The 16,045-nt window shown below is 47.4% G+C and overlaps 1 protein-coding gene across 5 annotated transcripts in view; it reads left to right on the forward strand.

Annotated features, from left to right (window-relative positions):
• Positions 1-16,045, forward strand: part of RAMP1 (receptor activity modifying protein 1) — a 127,138-nt gene that overhangs the window by 61,519 nt on the left and 49,574 nt on the right. The window lies entirely within an intron of this gene.

Raw genomic sequence — 16,045 nt, forward strand, 5'->3', positions numbered from 1 at the left:
CAGGAGCCCGGACAGACTCCCTCTAGCTTCTGAGAGAGAAGGGCCTGGCTGCAGGGAGCCAAGACAGAGTACCTGAGTGGAGCAGGGCTGGGGACAGGCTGGGGAGCTCCAGCCTGGAAAGCCCCAGGCTGCGGCCTAGTATTGGGCCCAGGGGTACTGGGGGTTGCAGAGGGCAGCCCAGGGCTAGGCCAAGGCAGCAGGTCCAAATCCAACCTTGCCGATGATTAGTGGCCTATACTGCAGTCTGCCTCAGGGAGCGGAGGCTAGTTGGTGACTGGCAGTGGCCTTATTCTGAGGCGAGGTGGAGATAGTGGGTGAGGGTTCCCTGGGGAGGAGAGACCCTAGTACTGAGGGGCGTACTGCCAGGGGGCAGCACCCCAGATACAAGGGCACCGGGGTCCGGGAGGGACATGGGGGCCAGAGGACAGGCGGATCACTGGCCTGCAGGGGGCGCTCCAGGATGCTGGAAGAGCTAATTCCCAGAAGAAACCAGCAGGAGGTGCCGCAGGGGTGAGTCCGACCTCTACAAGTGTGTTTTGAGCTATTGCTGGGAGGCTTGACCAAAGAGGTGGGCTTTACACTTAGGGCTTGTCTACACTGGCAAGTTTCTGCGCAGTAAAGTAGCCTTTTGCACTCAAACTGCAGACGCGTACACACAGCCAAGCCACTTTGTGCACAGAAACTCAGTTACAGCGCTGCAAAAAAACCACCTTGACGAGAGTCATAAGCTTTAAAGTGCAGAGCCTCCAGCGCTCTATTGCCAGTGTAGACACTTGATTGCTTTCTGCACTGTAATTGGCCTCCGGAGCTGTCCAATAATGCCTCAGTGACCGCTCTGCTCATTGTTTTGAACTCGGCTGCCCTAGGGACATGCGCCCCTCCCCTTTCAAAGCTCCCTTTCTGACAGCACTTGCGTGCTGTGCTGATCTGCTCCAGGACACACAGCAAACCATTAATGTGGAATGCTCCTGCGGGGGGTGTGTGTGTGTGTGTGGCCGGCCGGCCCAGGGAGGGAGGCTGGAATCTCCTTCCTTAGAGGCAGGGCCAGCTCCAGGCACCAGCTTAACAAGCAGGTGCTTGGGGTGGCCAAGGGAGAGGGGCGGCACCTGCGGAAATTCGAAGGTGGCAGGTCCCTCACTCCCTCTAGGAGCGAAGGACCTGCTGCTGAACTGCTGCCGCCAATCGCGGCTTTTTTTTTTCTTGCTTGGGGCGGCAGAAATGCTGGAGCCGGCCCTGCTTAGAGGTTTTTAAGGTCAGGCTTGACAAAGCCCTGGCTGGGATGATTTAGTTGGGAATTGGTCCTGCTTTTGAGCAGGGGGTTGGACTAGATGACCTCCTGAGGTCCCTTCCAACCCTGATATTCTATGATTCTGACATCAGGGTTTCCCCCTCCCCCTGCCTCAGGACTGGTTGCTTCCTGCCGCTGTCTGAACTTACAAGACCGCATGCTGACACACTCCCTGTCCCCCAAGACACACTGTATTTCCCCCCCCCTCCACACACACTCTCCCTCCACCCCACTTTGCCAGCTGCTTTTCCACTAATCTAGTAGGATGCCCATGGAACATCATATGACGCTGTGCCTGCCCCATGAGGCATTGCAAACCCTTCCCAAAGCACCTTGTGGCCAGTTGCACAGTGGGATAGCTACCCACAATGCACTGCTGTTTTTGCCGTTGCAAGAGCTGCTAATGTGGATGCGCTCCAGCATCACAAACAGCACCGTGTAGATACGCAACAGTGGTTTAATTCCAGCATTTTAATAAAAGTGATATAACTTGTGGAGCAGAAACTTGCCAGTGTAGACATACCCTTAGTTTGGAATGGAGTGAGGTTAATGGTCATTCTTATTTCACGCAGTGATGAGTTAATCTTGTTTTGTCAGGAAATGAGAACATAAGAATGGCTATGCTGGGTCAAACCAATGGGCCTGTAATTGCCAGATCAACTCTGGAACCTTTTTAAAAAATTGGTGTCACATTAGCTAGTCTCCAGTCATCTGGTACAGAAGCTGACTTAAGTGATAGGTTACATAGAATACTTAGTAGTTCTGTATTTTCATAATTAAGTTCCTTCAGAACTCTTGAGCAAATACCATCTGGTCCCAGTGACATAATACTGTTTAATTTTATCAATTTGTTCCAAAACTTCCTCTGTTGACATCTCAGTCAGGTTAGAAAAGGAGGAGGTGTTGCCTTGTGTATCAAAGGTGTACACACTTGCATTGACGTTGAGATGGAAATAGGAGACGTACTTGTTGAAAGTCTTTGGGGGAAAATTAGGGGGTGCTCCCACCGGCAGCCAAGCTCCCCTCCCCACCTCCTCCTCCCCTGAACGTGCCGTGTCCCCGCTCCTCTGCCTACCTCCCAGCGTTTCCTGCCCGGCTGCTGCCAAACAGTTAGCACGCTCCGGGATGGGGGTGGGGGGAAGGAGCGGGAACGTGGCGAGCTCAGGGGAGGAGGCGGGGCGGGGATTTGGGGAAGGAGTTGGAATATTGGCTGGGAGGAGGCAGAGTTGGGGTGGGGATTTTGGGGAAGGGTTTGGAATGGGGGCGGGGAAGGGGTAGGAAGAGGCGGGGCAGGGGCGGGGCCTCATGGAAGGGATGAAGTGGGGACGGGGCGGGGGGGGGGGGTTGAGCACCCATGTGAAAGAGGGGAAGTTGGTACCTATGTTGGAGACAATTTTTTTTATTTCAGAAGGTGGAGAAAGCAACTGTTCTAGATTTGATTTTGACAAATAGGGAGAAACTGGTTGAGAATTTGAAAGTGAAAGGCAGCTTGGGTGAAAGTGATCATGGAATGGTAGGAGGGAAAACAGCAGAAGAAAGATAATGGATTTCAAGAAGGCAGACTTTAGCAAACTCCAGATTTGGTAGGTAAGATCCCATGGGAAGCAAGTCTAAAGAGAAAAGCAGTTAAAGAGAGTTGGCAATTTTTCAAAGACACATTATTCAGGGCACAAAAACAAACTATCCCAGTGCATAGAAAAGACCGCTAGTATGGCAAGAGACCACCCTGGCTTCACCAGGAGAGCTTCAATGATCTGAACCTCAAAAATAGTCCTAGAAACAGTGGAATCCAGGTCATATTATGAAGGATGAATATAAAAAACAATAACACAAGCATGTAGGGGGAAACTTAGAAAGGCCAAGGCATGAAATTAGATCAAACTAGTAGAGATATAAAGGGTAACAAATAAATACATGAAAAGCAAGAGGAAGACCAATGACAGGGTAGGCCCATTACTCATTGAGGAGGAAAAGACTGTAACAGATGTGAAAATGGATGAAGTGCTAAATGTGGAATGTGGAAATGGAAGTGCTAAATGACTTTTTTGTTTCCATTTTCACGAAAAAGGTTAGTAGCAATTGAATGTCTAACATAGTGAATGCCAGTGAAAATGAGGTAGGATTTGAGGCTAAAATAGGAAAGAACAAGCTAAAAATTACTTAAACAAGTTAGATGTCTTCAAGTCGGCAAGCCCTGATGAAATCCACCCTGGAATACTCAAGGAGCTGACTGAGGTGATATCTGAGCCATTAGCAATTTATCTTCAAAAACTCATGAAAGACAGGAGAGATTCCAGAGGACTGGAAGGGGGCAAATATAGTGCCCACCTATAAAAAGGGAAATAAGGACCCGGGGAATTACAGACCAATCATCTTAAATTCAGAACCAAGAAAGATAATGGAGCAACTAATCAAGCAATCAGTTTGCAAACACCTAGAAGACAGTAAGGTGATAAGTAACAGTCAACATGGATTTGTCAAGAACAAATAATGACAAACCTGCTTAATAGCTTTCCTTGTCAGGGTAACAAGCCTTGTGGATAAGGGGGAAGCAGTAGATGTGGTATATCTTGACTTTAAGGCTTTTGATACCGTCTCACATGACCGCCTCATAAACAAACTAGGGAAATGTAGCCTAAATGGAGCTACTATAAGGTGGGTACCTAACTGGTTGGAAAACCATTCCCAAAGAATAGGTATCAGTGGTTCATAATCGAGCTGAAAGGGCATATCGAGTGGGATTCTAGGGGGATTGATACTGGGTCCGGTTCTGTTCAATATCTTCATCAATGATTTAGATAATGTCATAGAAAATACACTTATAAAATTTGCAGACGATACCAAGGTGGGAGGGGTTGCAAGTGCTTTGGAGAGTTGGATTAGAATTCAAAATGATTTTGACAAACGAGAAAATAGGATGAAATTAATAAGGACAAATGCAAAGTACTCCACTTAGGAAGGAACAATCAATTGCACACATACAAAATGGGAAATGACACCTAGGAATGAGCACTGTGGATAGGGATCTGGGGCGGATAGTGGATCACAAGCTAAGTACGAGTCAACAGTGTAACGCTGTTGCTAAAAAAAAGTGAACATCATTCTGGGATGTATTAGCTGGAGTGTTTTAAGCAACACATAAGAAGTCATTTTTCCACTCTACTCTGCACTGATTAGACCTCAACTGGTGTATTGTGCCCCGATCTGGGGGGCCACATTTCAGGAAAGATGTGCACAAATTGGAGAAAGTCCAGAGAAGAGGAACAAAAATGATTAAAGGTCTAGAAAACATGATCCAAGAGGAAAGATTGAAAAAACTGGATTTGTTTAGTCTGGAGAAGAGGGGGGTACATAATAGTTTTCAAGTACATAAAAGGTTGTTACAAGAAGGAGGGAGGAAAAATGTTCTCGTTTAACCCCTGAAAATAGGACAAGAAGCAATGGGCTTAAATCTCAGCAAGAGAGATTTAAATTAGATATTAGGAAAAATTTCCTAACTGTCAGGGTAGTTAAGCATTGGAACAAATTGCATAGGGAGGTTGTGGAATCTCCATCATTGGAAGTTTTTAAGAACAGGTTAGACAAACACTTGTCAGGAATGGTCTAGCTATAATGTAATCCTGCCGTGAGTGCAGGGAACTGGACAGGTTTACCAATTGAGGTCTCTTCCAGTCCTACACTTCTATGATTTGTCACCTAAAAAGAAGGGTTCAGATGTGGGAATCTCCCTCACATGCTCTACAGTGAACACCGATGCAAAGAATTCATTTAGCTTCTCCTCAATGGCCTTATCTTCCTTGAGTGTTCCTTCAGTACCTTGATCATCCAGTGGCCCCACTGAGTTCTTGTTCTTGGCTCTTCACCCTTCTCCTGCACTCACCTGTCTCCCCGTCATTGTTGACCACACCTCTTTGGAGCGTATCTGTTGTTGAAAGGACCATCTCTCCCTACATGACTGACTTCCAAGTGGCTAGGGCCTATCCTATGCAGAGCTTTGAAAATCAAGACAACAGCCTTGAAGTGGTGTCCCGTGGGATACCAATGCAAGAGAGGAGCAGATGATGACTGAGACTATGCAGTGCTGCAGAGATGTCATACAGGAGGGGAATGGGCCTATTTCCTTGCTATGCATGGAGAAGCTAATCCAACTCCCACTGAAATCGCTGTGGAGTCTCCCATTGACTCAGTGACAGTTGGAGTAGGCCCATAAATTCTCTTCACACCCATAGCAAAGTATTCTATATTGGAGAATTAAAAAAAAACCCTCCTTTTTTTCCCTCTTGAAGTATTATTGTCAAGTAACAAGTCTGTCTTTTTGATGCCTAACTGGATTGAATAGGATGTATTTTGCCTTACATTTACTGGCAAATTTTTAAGACACTGCATTGGAGGGAAATCAGTACATTCTCTTAAGGATGCTTATCTGGTTAGTCAGCGACCGTTTTTAAAAACAAAATACCCTGTGACCTTTCGAATTACAGTTTTATGGGCATCTCAGTCATTGCTGATAGGGTGATGATATGTTTATGAAGAAACATGTCGTCTTATCATTGCCTAAGACTTCAAGCACACTATCACCTTGTGACCACTTTGAGGCAACTGAAACACCGTGTTCTTTCATCTTAATTATCACAATTGCTTGTTTAAAAGAGATCTGCACTCATTAGTTGTCATATCAGCATAAACATTTTCTGAATAAGAATATAGGTGAAATCTTGGCCCCACTGTGGATTTTTCCCATTCTAAATGAAGTTTCAAAAAGGTTTTTAGAAATGTCTATTTCTGCTCCAATACCACCGTGGTTGGTGATGCTGTCTTTTAACAAGGGTTGCCATTTTACTGATGTTTCTAAGAATTAAATCTTGTCGTTTTGAGCCTGAGAATTTAACAACAAAATAATTCCTGGCAACAACTTGTCTCATTCATTTTTAATGTTTAGAAATGCTAAGCTGTCTCTCAGACCAGGTCACTAGAATTGATGGCTTTTTACTGTTTATCTCTTAAATTATATTTAAGATGCATTTTTTTTCTACTGATTCATGTTTCTTGGTAATTAGAAGAAATGATTAGAACATCTTGTATATTACATTGCAGTTTTCTGCTAAGCCCTCTGTTTTTAATCAATGTCAGTAATTCAATTCCAATTTATAAAATATTAGAAACAGAGATGCAGTCTGTTTCTCTCCTGGAACATCCTGCCATGTTCTTTCGATAATAATAAAGTAAGCATCTTTAATTCAGGTTGAAATAAATCAGTGATAAGAGGAAGAACATTGAGTCGGTAGAACACACTGTCCTGACTTTACAATAAATAACTAAGATGTGCTTTGTTTTATTTCTTTCCCTTTCTGATCAGTAAAATTCCATAGTACCACAATGTTGCAGACAGGGTGGTTTTGGTAAATATCCAAAGACTAGCAAGTGTTGGGGGAACCTAGTTCCTAATACTTTCTTTATACCCATGTTAAATCTCTAATGGACACATTTTTCCACCTTTCTCCCCAACACCCTGACATATAACTATATAGTGCTCCCATAGTATCACTTGGAATGTATTTTTATTTATTATTTGTATTGCAATGACACCTGAGACCAGGCTTTGTTAGGCGTTGTGCAAATGGTGGTAAAAGACAGTCCCTGCCTTGAAGAGCTTGCTGTCTAAATAAGCAAGACAAAGGCTGGGGAAGGGAAATTGAGGCACAGATTGATGAAGTGACTTGCCCAGGGTCACCCAGCAGGCCTGTGGCAGAGCCCGGAAACATAATCCAGGATTTCTGAGCCCTTTGCTCAGTGCCCTATCCAGTGCCTTTCAACTGAACCCCAGAACCTCTTTGTCTACTTTTGGGATTGCTTGATAACAGGCACTGTGGGAACTGGCCCACTAATTTACAGGATACTTCTGGCATTTGAGAAGGTCCAGAGGCAGGAATGGCAGCTGACTTGTGCCTCCTCACACAAGGCAGAGAATCAAATGCACCACAGATGTGAGGTGAGGCAGAACCACCTGAGATCATTGGTGGATAAAGCTGACCCAGAAAGGAAAATGGAGGCTTTTTTTCTTATATCTTGTTATTTCAGGATGTACCATTTCCAGAGGAGGGGTTTTCAGGATTGTCCTCCAAAGCACGCTGACTTCGGTGGTTGTAATGTTGCCAATAGCGGTGGGTGGGGTGGAGAAGATCTGTCTTATTAGCCCCCTGGACATATTGCATTAATTACTCTGGCTGTAGTACTTCAAGCTCGGCATCTAGGTATTCCTTTTTCAGTGTGCTTTCCAGACCTGCTGCTCCCAGTCTAAGCCCACGCTAGCATGGCTTTTATTGATCTGTATTGATGAGGCAGAAGGAGGGAAAAATCCTATTGTAACCAATGACTATACTGAAGGAAACAAAAAACAAACAAACAAAAAAGCCGCGATCGCGATCTGCGGCACTTCGGCAGGAGGTCCTTCGCTCCGAGCGGGAGTAGGGTGACCAGACAGCAAGTGTGAAAAATCGGGACAGGTGGTGTGTGTGTGGGGGGGGGGGTAATAGAAACCTATATAAGAAAAAGACCCAAAAATCGGGACTGTCCCTATAAAATCGGGACATCTGGTCACCCTAAGCGGGAGTGAGGGACCCACTGCCGAATTGCCGCCGAAGAGCCGGACGTGCCGCCCCTTTCCGTTGGCCACCCCAAGCACCTGCTTCCTGCGCTGGTGCCTGGAGCCGGCCCTGCTTGCAATGGGTGTCATTGCTAAGGGAAGAGAGCTTATCCCATCTCTCTAGTTCAATCGTAAACCCACAGAGTAGTCTTTGCTAAAGGATGTGTACATTTCTGGAGGGTGGGATTTTTTTATTAATCCATGGTAGCCGAGCAACGTTCATACTTTCACAATTTTCTTGTTCACTAAAGACCCAGTGTTTTGGCTGGGTTAGAGCTCCCCCAACCCACTACTGCTTTGAGTTGGCTGGCTTGATACCACCATAGATAGAAGCAGCTAGTCTACACGTGCTTCATGGGCCTGTACATCTAATCTGCTCTTCTCTTGGTCTTTCTTCATAAAAGGCCATTTTTCATTTATTTTTTTTTAAGTTTTTAGAATAAAAATTTTCAACCAGCTCTAACTGGTTTACTTTTCCATGACGTCGTAGAGGTGGTCTTTGCCCTGTAGTGACCGCATGGCTTGTTCTATGGGATTGCTCTTTATCTGTGGCTTCACTTTTTTTCTTCCAGGTGGTTTCTACTTAGCTTGTTATGTCTGAGTCATTGGCAAATGTTGGGAACTTTCAGTGTTTCATTTGATTTTTTTTTTGAGCCCATTTGTTCAGTATAAACCTAGAATTACCTGATCGGTTGGCAGTGCTCTTTAATTCCTAAGGAGAAGAGAATCCTTACCTCCTCAGAGGTACTTGGGAGCTCTGAGCAAAACGAGGAAAAAGCTTAGCTATTGATCTGTACAAATTGATGCTGCCCGCTGACACTGATTTTGGATGCTTGGCTTGCTCAGTATCCCTCAGACTGTGGGGAGGGGAGGTATATAATGCATGACAGTTAAGGTGGATTTATTTGCCAGAGCCTGACTTGTCCATTTTCCTTAATGTTTGTTAAAGGTGTACACTGGGGAGGAAGCATCGGAGAGGGGAGAGGGTTAGCATGCGTTGGGAGAGGAAGGTAGGGGGCTGCTGGACATCAGGGAATCAGTGGAGAAGGAAGGGAAGTATGGAGGAAGTGGGGAATTAGTGAGGAGGGTAAGCCAAAGAAGTCATGGTAGGAGCACTGTCCAGGCCAAGGAAAGGAAGGAAGGTGCCTGGAGAACAGCAAGGTGGCTTAGGGTCTTGGAGAAGGAGCGGGGACTGCTAGAACAGTGGGGGACACAGCAAAGGTAGCTCGGGACTGGTTCAGAAAATGTCCACATACACCAGCTTTTGTATGGCTCAAATGACAGCAATACGCGTAGCGGGAGTCCATGTGCCGGCTGGGCACAATCTGACAGACTGCATCCCCTGGACTCTACTCAACCTTGCTCCTCAGGAAGGAGCAATCCAGCCCTACGTGTTTCCTTCACAGAGCCCCTTCACTGAGGCGCAGATTTGGAAACACATTCTGGGTTGAGGGAACTGTCAGAACAGGGCATTGGGGTTGGGTGGGGCATTGTGGGAAATTCCCAAACATGTTTTCACAGCAGCCACTGATATTTAAGGACCTGTCTCAGTGGGGAGAGCAGATGTGCCTAGAACCCAAAGAGCAGGTGAGCAGCTAGGGTTAAATGAGCGGATACATTCCTGTATACTCCGTTCTGGCCTATAAACCCTGCATGCTTTGAATCCAGCTTCCTAGCAGTCCCGCTCTTTCCTTTTGCACCACCTCAGCAGTGTTTGCTAACACCTCTGAGGTTGGAACAATGGTGGCAACGGGGCATTCTAGCTGGAGGAATTTCAGCACCCCCTGTTGGTCTGACATGGCCCGAGTCTGTAGGCGTTCAGAGCACCTATAAGGCTTGTTTATTATCTCAGGCTTCTGCCCAAGTGGATTTGTGTGTGTGGCGGGGGGGAGGAGGTGTGTGTGTCTCCTTTATCCTGGGGGCATCTGTTCAGAGCTCACTTTGGTCACCATGTGGTGTATTTTTTTTTTTTTAATTTTATTTTAAAATATGCACAGAGAATGTTTGCTGGAAGCATTGTCAACCTCAAAGTAAATAAATAGAGCAGTCCTGGAATTCGCTAATCTATAGCTGAGAGAGGCTTATCGCAGCCGGAGGGCACCACTGTGTGTGTCAAACCCGGCTGAGCTCAAAAGAGATTGAATTTAAGTTTCTTTTCAATCTGTCAATTATATCTTCATTACTGGCTGCAGGAGCACAGACAGGGGAGATTTGGCTGATAACAGCCGCCTTCTGTTTCTTGCATGCCTCCCTTTGGGAACGATCCCTATGTGTTTTACAAACACTGGAGCAGGTTCTGCACAAGGGGAGGAAAGCTGAAGGGGCCCATTTCTCCATCTTAGTGAACCCACAGGGGGTGGGGGCAGCTAGAATCCTGGTGGGCTGCCTCCAGGCAACGGTGGGATAGAATGACACCACCAAGAGTGACCCTAGACACCAAAAGGGGACAAAGCGGGACCGTTGCCCCACCCAGATGGTGGGGCTGGGCTGCCGCTGGGGGAGCACACACTCTGCACCAGGGTCATGCCAGAAGAGAATCCACACCTAAGGCTGGGTCTACACTACCTGCCTGAATCGGCGGGTAGAAATCGACCTCTCGGGGATCGATTTATGGGACGCGACAATCGATCCCCGAATCGACGCTCTTACTCCACCAGCGGAGGTGGGAGTAAGCGCCGTTGACGGGAAGCCGCAGAGGTCAATTTTGCCGCCGTCCTCACAGCGGGGTAAGTCGGCTGCGATACATCGAATTCAGCTACGCTATTCACGTAGCTGAATTTGCGTATCTTAAATCGACCCCCCCCCCCTGTAGTGTAGATGTAGCCTTAGTTTGGAGGTACACTGCCTGCTATGATGTTTGCTGCAGATCGAATGCCTCCAATGCTGCCGCTGGGGCAGTGCACCACTTCTCTCTGCGTCCCACGCTCCCGCCTGGCGAGGGCACCCACCCCCTCCAACTGAAATACAAACACTGCACCGGGTTGACTAAATGCACTGCTGAAATGCAGTCATGTCTAGGGTAAGCCATGGGCGCAGCGTAACAGGGCCCAGCAACCCTGCACAACAGCTCACATCAGGAAAACAGATACTATTGAAGTGTCTGTTCTTTCCTAGATGTGAACCCCGAATCCCCAGTAATGAAAAGTGTAAAGTATGCGTGTCACAGATGAGCTGGCTTGTGTGTAATTGCTCCTTGGTGGCTTATAGCTAGCTCGTTCGTTCATCTGTAGGTTACTTTCATCTCCTGGTGACGCTAAATGTTCTGCAAGAAACGCTCGGATCTAAACTCCCAGCCTCTGAGCCGTTTGTTGAGAAGGCCTGTAATCAAGGAGGCACATGTATAAGCAATCAAAAGGCAAGTGTAAGGGAAAGTGCCTGCAGACTGGAAAAGGACCATTTCCTTGACAGGTGGGTGTGTTGCACACATCTTCCATTCACATTAAGGGAGTGACGCGAGCGCCTCAGACAGCACATAGATTCCAGCCTGTCAGCCTTGGACAAAACTTGCCAGCCAGACCAAATAAGTGAAATAAACTGCAGGCTTGGTCATGGTTCAATTCACTTAAACGTGCCTTCTCTCATGGCTGGGTCTAGCCAGCCCTCGGTCAAGAGTTGCAAAACACCCCACCCCCCAGGTTTTTTGTGCCCCCTTCAAATTGTGCTGCAGCCCCTTTGACTCTGACATCAGTGGGCCAGATCCTCAGCTGTGTCAGTCAGTGTGGGTCCAGTGACATCAGTGGAGCGACACCGACTCTCATTGGCTGAGGCTGTGGCACAGCGGGACCAATCACGTTCGTAAGTGCTTGGAAGATCGGGGGCTCGGTCTTTACTGTATTAAGCCCAGCATCACATCCCCTGTTCTAACTGGGACATAGAACCATAGGACTGGAAGGGACCTCGAGAGGTCATCTAGTCCAGTCCCCTGCGCTCATGGCAGGACTAAGTATTATCTATAGACCATCCCTGACAGGTGTTTGTCTAACCTGCTCTTAAAAATCCCCAATGATGGAGATTCCACAACCTCCCTAGATAATTTATTCCAGTGCTTAACATCCAGATCTTTGGATTAAGGTAGGAATGAGATCTGGGGTCCTATGTATATAGCATAAGCATTTGGAGAGAGGCATTTAAATTAACTCCATCAGTTTCCAGCTAGGTTGAGATCAGGTAAACGAAAGAGAAATGTCTGTCCAGAGCTTTTCTTCCTGCAGCCAGGGTTTTGAGTTGGAGAATTTTACTGTCTGAATCCTGTTTAAAATGCAAATTAAAAAGAGGAACATTTTGCCATTATTTCTGGGGCTGTAGCAGTGTCTCGGGTTTTTGGTTTTGGGTCTGTGATTTCTTGTATAGAGCATTCAAGTGTGAACCTGCTGGCTCAATTATTTGTCACCTGACTGATAACAGCTGGCGTGACGTGATGGATAAATTGATTCAGCATTTTTCATCGGATGCTTTATTTTTAGGATGCAAGGTTTTACACCTATGTTGGACCCAAAAATCTGCCCTGACATTTGGATCTTAATATTGCAGTGTATGGCTTTATACATCATTCATTGTTCTTCTGTGGACCACGTTTCTGCAGAGCTGCAGGAAGGTTTGGGGACTCCGTTAGTGAACTGCACGCTATGCTGTCTCTAATTATTTTTGTTTTGTGGTGGTGCCGAGCAGCCCAGTCTTGGACCAGGTGTGCTACAAACACAGAACAAAAAGGCCCCACATAGCTTACAATCCAAGCATAACGTGGTATTTTAGAAAATTGGGAAGCTAAAATGAAGTCCTTTTTGGCAGAGAATGTCCAGGCTGAGCATGGATAGAGGAAAAACCTTTGGGCTAATGGGGCCCCAGGGTTTTCTCTCTCCGTACACGCTGGCACATGATGCAGCTTACAAGAATGACTGTCACCATCTGTGGAAGCTTCCCCACACCTCTCTTTTTAAATGCACCAAATCCATAGCTTTTTGGAGTATTTATGTCTGGCACCTTTCCAGGTGGCAGTAGGGATCTCACGGGAAACCAGTCTCTACTAAGCAAAGTCATGTGCATTCAGAATGAATCAGTCCTGTACTGTCTGGAGAAAAGCCACATGTTCTTCAGACTGCCAAGCGAGTTTGCCCAGAGTCTGACAGTCCCACTGTGGTTTTTATCGTGGTAATTCAATGCAGAGCAGTGGCGCTGGTGGTGTTTTCCAGAACTACAGCGGAAGCATGATACGCTGTACAAACTATCGGGAGTTTGACATGGCAATGTGTGTGTATACCCTCACCCTAGGAGAACAGGGGAACGTTTTGTTTTCATAATAAATCTATTGTAGATATCAGATGCGAGTGTGGACTCCACGGAAAAGCACAAACATTAGCAATGGAAACACGTCTCTCTACTTTTGCCTCTCACGTCCTCCTCTTGTCTCTGGCTTTTATTTATTCACTCATTAAAAAATTCAGGGCCTGATTCATCATTGCCTTAGGCCAGTCTGAAGCTGTTGCAACTGCGTGGAAGTCACTGGCCTAAAACTGGGGAAGGGCGATGACCTATCGGCCCGTAGATCTGAAATGGCGTAGGTACGGACTGGAACTCGCTCAGCGGAGCAGAAACCATTTGTCTGCTGCCTTACATGGATGTGTGAGCGTGAGGCTGTTTTCTGTGTTCTGCACCTTTAAGAGTATAGTGGTTCCCTGGGCCTATGTTCAGGGCACTCCCTATGAGTTTGTTCACAGCGGGTGCTGCTTTAAAGTGACTGACACATGCTGTGCTCTCGCTGGTGGAGATACTCGATTTCGTTGTTCTCTTCTCCTCCTCTCCCACTGATCTGAATTAAATATAGTCCAGACTAGAATTGTGTGTATACTCTGTGTACGGAAAACCTGACCCTCACTGTTCTGCTGTGAAAGGGATGTGGGAAGAAACCTCTCCCCCAAACTGAAGCAATAACTCCTAAACTGGTACAGATGAGGTGGTGGCACTTCCCAAACTGAGGCCAGGATGATCCACTGCTGTCTGCTTAAATGGACACTATCCAGAGATTTGGTGATGGGCGGGAGGAACAGGATTTCTTCCTCCTGGTTTCTTCACTTGGTACATTGGGAGGCACTTTGTGCACGGTTGGCTCCTGTGTTTTGGGGACAGTTAGGTGCAGCACTCTCATGCGCTGTTCTGGGGGGAATTCACCTGCACACCTTCCACCAGCTGTGCCAGGGGATGTCTACCAGTAGCAGCGACGCTGACACTGAAGAGGCAGCAGGCAGGTACGTGTGTGCAATCAGAGCAAAGGTTAAGCCTGTGCATATTAGGTGCTGGTGACCTCAGGCCTGCCATAAGGCCCTTCAAAAACTGCTATCCGGGCTCTGCTTTCCTTTCCCTGCATCTCTGGTGTTTGTAATGCTGTGGTCTCACGAGCCTGGCTTACTCCAGAGAAATCCAGAGTGCTAACCACCATCCTGCCACCAAACTCCTCTCCCCAGCTGCCAGGTGGAGCCCCCCAAGGGCGCTGCTGTCACAGCTGGCATTGGGCACAAGAGTCCACAGGAAGCGTCTGCTTTGCCCGCACTTTGGCCAACAGGATGTGCCCATCTCTGGATCCTCGGGAACAAATGCGAGGCAGATGGAAGTCATCGCTGCAGCTTGGAAACAAGCTCGAGAAGCAGCAAAACTTCACAACAGAATGCGTTCCTCACAGTTACCCCAGGAAAGCAAAGGACAATACACTCACCTTTCCAGGCAGCATCACCCCCGTGTGGCAGTGCTTGTTAGCACATAGGTCTGGGGCCCAAGCCCACAGATGACTGATGTTGGGGGGCAAGGGAATGGCATGAGCAGCCCCCAGCTTGCTGTGGGGGAAAAGTCTGAGGGCACAAGAAGCGTGGCCACCTCTCGGGGTTTTATCACGAATCTCATGATATTTGGTGTTTCTTTGAAAGTGCCAGGTCCAGGAGTCAAGTGATTTTAAGTGAGAATCTTCCTTTTTATTTTAAAAAGTGTGTTTCTATCCCTCCTGGTTGTGGAGGAAAGTTTGATGTGACCCAAGTGTGACCTGAAGGCTCCAAAACCAGAAGGCAAGAAACAGACTCCTGAATGGATTAATGGGGGGGGGGGGGAAATCTCATGACTCTCTGAGGCTTGACTTGTGATTTTTGAATGCTTGGGGTTGGCAGTACTGCCTGATCCTAGGGAACCCATGCACCGATTGCCAGCAAGTGCAGAACCAATTAGAACAATCATGGGACTAAACCACTGGGACTTAGCAGCTAAGCACCAAGGGCGCAGTGGTAAAACTCCCACTGATTTCAATGCGAGTGGCGTTCGGTCACTGTTGAGAGCTTTGAAATTGCAATGCAGAACATGAGAAGAAAAAAATCACTACAGTAATTGTTACAAACCATGATGAGAACCATAAAGATGACAAGTTATACTAGATTGATTGTGTTTCAAATATCATCTTCAAAGTAGAATTTGACATCACATGATTGATTATGCTGCATGAAGATATTAATTCTACTGCTGCTTGCTATGCCATCTGCTGCACGAGCTGGAGACTATGAGGAAAGGTTACCCACAAATTGAGCGGGAACTCCCCCCCCCCCCCCCCCCCGGGAAATAGTAAATTTGCTGAAAAATGCATTTTTGGGAGCACCAGCTATTCACAAATTCGGGTATAACTCAGTGAACAGCTTCAGCCAAACCCCCCAAAACACTGGAATTGTTTTTTAAAAAGTCAAAATGATTCATTTTGGCCATTTCAAAATTACACCTTTAGAAACTTTGCATTTCAAAATGGAATTTTGTTTTGAACATTAGTAGGATTACCATATTTTGTGCCTCCAAATGGAGGACACTCCCCGGGGGCCCGGCCCCGCCCCCAGCCCCGCCCACGCCCCCCGCCCCAACTCCGCCCCCTCCCCTGCTTCCCGCGAACATTTAATTCGCGGGAAGCCTGAAGCAGGTAAGGGGGGGGGGAGGAGGCGCGGCCCAGGCTGGTCCTCCCACGGCTCCAGCCTGGGTCGGCTCGGGCCCTGGGGTGCCGGCCCCGACCGACCACCCCCCGGCTCCCAGCCCCGCGGGCCCGGCGCACCCCCCGGCTCCCGGCCCGGCGCACCCCCCGGCTCCCCGACCCCGGCTCC

The sequence above is a fragment of the Chrysemys picta genome, chromosome 11 (genome assembly GCF_011386835.1).
Source record: "Chrysemys picta bellii isolate R12L10 chromosome 11, ASM1138683v2, whole genome shotgun sequence".
In the NCBI taxonomy this organism is placed as follows: domain Eukaryota; kingdom Metazoa; phylum Chordata; order Testudines; family Emydidae; genus Chrysemys; species Chrysemys picta.